Source organism: Osmia bicornis, unplaced genomic scaffold, assembly GCF_907164935.1.
Source record: "Osmia bicornis bicornis unplaced genomic scaffold, iOsmBic2.1, whole genome shotgun sequence".
In the NCBI taxonomy this organism is placed as follows: Eukaryota; Metazoa; Arthropoda; class Insecta; order Hymenoptera; family Megachilidae; genus Osmia; species Osmia bicornis.
The window spans coordinates 4,855-9,708 of record NW_025791116.1 but is presented as its reverse complement, the minus strand read 5'-3'; positions in this window follow the sequence as shown (position 1 = coordinate 9,708).

Here is a 4,854-nt window from a genome sequence, read left to right as displayed (position 1 = left end):
ACTGAATTAATTAATTAATTGATTTGAATTTATTGAAATTATTGAATTTTGAATTTTCTAATTTAAATTTTGTATTTATTCGTGCGGATGTGATTGCTGTGACAGTGCTCGTAGTAATGTGCTACTCTCGGAGGTATTGTATTGTAGTGTAATTGCAGTATATTTGTTAATGTGGTATCATTAGCGCCGTTTTGTGCATTTTATGCATTCGGTGCATTTATATTACTTACTATTATATATTATATATTATATGCTGTATTATGTTATATTATATTATGTTATATTGTATTATGTAATAATATTGTATTACAGTATTGTTATTGTATTGTATTATACCATGATCATATTGTATTATTTTATTTATGTTATTAATGTTATTACATCCAAGCTACGTTCAATCTACGTTCAATTGCGTTCAGCCTGCGTTCAACTTGTGACCATTTTAGGCATTGAATATATTATATGTTATATTATAGTATTATTATTTTAGACCTTGGATTGTGTCCAGTTATTCAGCTATATTAGTTAGCTATGTTAGGCTATACTTAACCAGTATGCTGTATTAAATTGTATTGTATTGCATTATTATTATATAACTTCCTAACTTTCTATTCCATTATATTATTATAATTGAGTAAGTAAATGTACAGAGTAATTAACAATGGCATATGGCATATCGAATTGCATTGAATTAAATTACTTGATACAGATTATTAATATGTGTCTGCTTTATTTTACCTGCTGTGATTATAGCTGTGGTTATATCTGTGATGATTATATATGCGATTATATTTGCGGTTATATTTATTTGACTTAGTGTAATGGGTCTTGTATTATGGAATTTAGAAGAGTCTATCTGGATTGGATGGATTAATGAGTTTATATCATATGCGTATATTGCGTTTATAATCCATTTGCATATTTCAAGGGTGGGTTTGATTCTGATTCTGGTTTCTTGTTTCTTAGTTCTTAGCTCCTTAGTTCCTCTTGTAGTATCATGCATTGTTTCTAAGCTTTCCAGGGTTGTTTGGGCTCCCAGGCATTGTCGATTAATTGTAGACTATAAGATGTATCATATATCCTTTAGCAATTTAGATATGAATGACGTGTAACGACATTGGTTTATTGATTTATTGGTTTATTGTTCGCCGTTCACTATTCACTATCCTTATTCTTTTCTTATTTTTATTCTTGGTCACTTGCCATGTTTCAGTGACTTCTTCTTCAATTGAGTGTTACGTTTTCCGTTCCATGTTCCTATAGTATTATTCACTGCTCTTTTGTATAACTTCGTACCCCCCCTCAGGATAATGTTTAGCATACTATGTTTTATTCAATTCTAGTGCAGCTGTGACAGTTGTGAATCTGTGTATTTTGAATACGTACGGTACTTTATGCAATCTTTTGTACATTAATTACCCTTTCTTAATTAGAATTCTGATTCTCATTTTGATTTTGATTTGGAAAGTGTTAGTTCAGTATTGGTTAATACGGCTGGTGCTCAGGGAGGCATACGCTGCGGTAGTCCGTCCTGCATGATACAATGTCTTTATGGTTTTCTATACATACATATATGCGTTATGGTTCCTTAAATTCTATGAATTTCTTGACCGTGGATCTCATATGACTTTCTTATAGGAGTATCTGGCTTGGTTTAGCACCTATATGCCTTTTCTATTAATTCGTATTAAAGGGGATTTAATGGAACTGCATCATTTAAACTGACTATGGTATGAGGAGTTTAATTAATTATCTACATCGGTATACTTATTAAATTGATTATATTTGGAGTGTTTTCGTTACATATTATATATACACATATGTTCATAGCAATCTTGATCTATTGTTGTGTAGTTTAGTTTTCTTGTACCATTGTATTATGATTTAGTAGTAATATGGTTGTATGTGGGGTTTATTATTGATTGTTTATTATTGATTAGTTTTCACCACGCGCTGTATTGCATCGACTTACCTGTATCAGTATTAATGTTAATACCATACTTATCGGAGCGGTATTATAATCCAGTAACAATCTAATCTACTCAATTTATAACTATTAGAATTGTTTGATCTGCCTTATGGTTTATGCCGATTTAGGTCTCATGTGCTCCATATATTATATCAGATGGGTATTCTCTTCTCCTGTTATCCGTTAATTACACTCTACCTCCACTTCCATTCGCTGGCGTTAGGGCTTCCTGCAAATAGACTAGGATTACGTTACATTTTACATTTAATACTATGGTTAATTTTTGATGTTAACAGTTCTGTCTCCTCCTATTCTTCTCATTATGAGGTATATGTTGCTACTTATTTTTATTGATGATTTGCTCGCAATAATTTCTAATTGTTTTTTATTGCCTTCATTTGATCATTGATTGTACTCCATCATGTTCGCTTGCCAAGCACGTTGAGGTTGTGCTCGCGTAAATGTTCCTGCAAGTGAATTTAAGTAACTTAATAGTTTTAATGAATGGTTTCAATTATTAGTATTACATTACGCTCACCTATTTATTTTCTTCCCAGCTTACTTTCTGGTTATACCCTATATTATATATTTTATACTGTACCTTATTTACCTTTACCTCTGATAATAATTAGTAGCATTCTATGTTTTGTTATGTTTGCTTCTCTTCTCTCATGGCTGGCTTGCTATTTGCTATCTGTCTGGCGACTTTATTTTACTTTACGGTTCACATCCTTGGTTTATTTCATCTCAAATTTATGGTTTATCTTGAGTTTAATTTTATGTGATTATATTGTGCGCTATTGTTGAATGTTAAATATTCCTCTTCTGCTATTTGGCTGCTCGGCTGTATGTATGTATGTTTGACGTTTTAGGTTTTGGGGGTTTCGTTGGTCATTTGCTTATGTCCAGTTCACATATGCTCGCTTGCCTGCTTGCGTGCAATACTACTTATGTTCACTTCACAGATTCTCACGTTCTCATATTGCTTACTGTTTCTTTTACTGTTAACTATTCATTAACTGCTCTATTGCATTAGATGCATTAGATGCATATATATATTTATTTCCCGTTGTATTTGTGATTTGATTTAACCGGTTTTTGTATGTTTAGTATGTTCAGTATGCTCATTATGACAGCTGTTATTGAATGTATGGGCTCCTCTATTATATTCATGGGCTTCATGTGCTTATTAATTCCTATACATCATTCATTATTTACTTATTCATTCACTCATTCATTTATTCATTTATTTATTCATTTATTCTGTACTCATTATTTACTCATTATTTATCGTTGCATATTTGGGGCATTCGAAGCGCTACTCGAAGCGCTATGCCTGTCATAAGCGTGTGTGTGTGTGTGTAAAGTATGTATGGGACAGGTCATCGAGGATTGCAGCCTACCAAGATGTGGCACAGTCATCCGGGGAAAGGACTCGCCCCGGGCCCTGGCTGTGCTGAAGAGCAAGCCCTGTGAAAACAGGTGAACACATGGCGCGACCACACGTTGAGCAGGAGCTCCGGTTCCTGGTCGTGGCCGAAGAAAAATGGCCTGTCCACGTGGAAGGTCAGGTGGGCGTGATGACTGCAAGGATAAGCCACATTATCATTATCAACCAACCATGGTGGACGAAGATGGACACGGCCAACTGCGGAGATACGATGTCCCGGTTCCTGGCCGTGTCGAAGAGCAAGCTCCTGTCCTGGCAGGTGAACACATGGCGCGACCACCCGGAATGGGCTTACTTCGGTTCCTGGTCGTGGCCGAAGAAAAATCCTGTGCCTTACCGTACAGGTTGAAAATGTCGTGGATCCGCAGATGCCCCATGTGCCTAGCGCATGACGTTTTTGCGGGCGGCCGCAATAACGCGAAATGCGTTGAAGTGTCGAAGCGTTGTTGTGGCTATTCGCTGGTATTCCTTTATGAATTCTATCGAGTGAAAAGGTGCCGGCGGCCCAAGTTAGGGAAGCGGTTTTAGTGGGTAGTATGTCCAGCCTCGGGAGTGCCCACTCTGGGCTGCCCGTCTAGGTCGCCCCTTCAGGGCTGTGGCCTACACTTGGGCAAAACTCAATCCCTAAGGGTTGGGTTGCCAGGTTGCCCCCTTCTGCCGTTGCCTCTTTGGGTTTGCCCGCACCTCACGGGCGCCAGGCTGCCCGTGCAGGGCGGACATGAGTCCCACACTGCCCGGGTCCCCTCTAGCCGAATAGACGAAATGGGGAACCAACGCGCGCGCGCGCAAACGCATTTGCTCTTCCAACTGAACTAAAAAAAAAAAAAAAAGGTGTCAGGGGGACCCACGGACCTTGCCAAGTGTACTGGCTGGGCGGGGAGGTGATACCCCGACGTGGCACGTCCCCAGGTGGCGGATAGGGGAATGCTCGCCATGCACTTTTCGGAGTGCATGGAGGGTAGGAGTGAAATAAAATAGCTACCGCGGACCAAACACCAAGGGAAGGGAAACCCATCAAAACCTCCCCGGTGTCTGGGGGATAGAATACAGACACGGTAACCCCTGCCTGTCGTAGAAGGCGACTGAAAGGGGGGCGTTTGCTGCTGTCGAAGTAGCCTCGCAGATGACCCGGGGCGATGCCGGTGGGATCTACGGATCGTGACAGGGCTTCCCTTGCCGGTAAGGCCTGGGTCGGAGAGGCGGAAAGGTGGCTGCAGCGTCGTTCAGTTCTCCAGGGGCCAGGCTGCGTGGCGGTCGGGTGCGGGTACCGAACCCGGAGTGCCCAAGCAATGACACCGTAACCCAGTGGTCACGTTTCGCTGGAACGGGGGGCTTGCCTTCCTTGGCCGGCCCGCGAGGATGATAACCGCTATAAAAAACCTCAAGCCCCAAGCTGCGGTACGCGGTGATGAGGGCGCCCCTGGAGTCAGCGCCA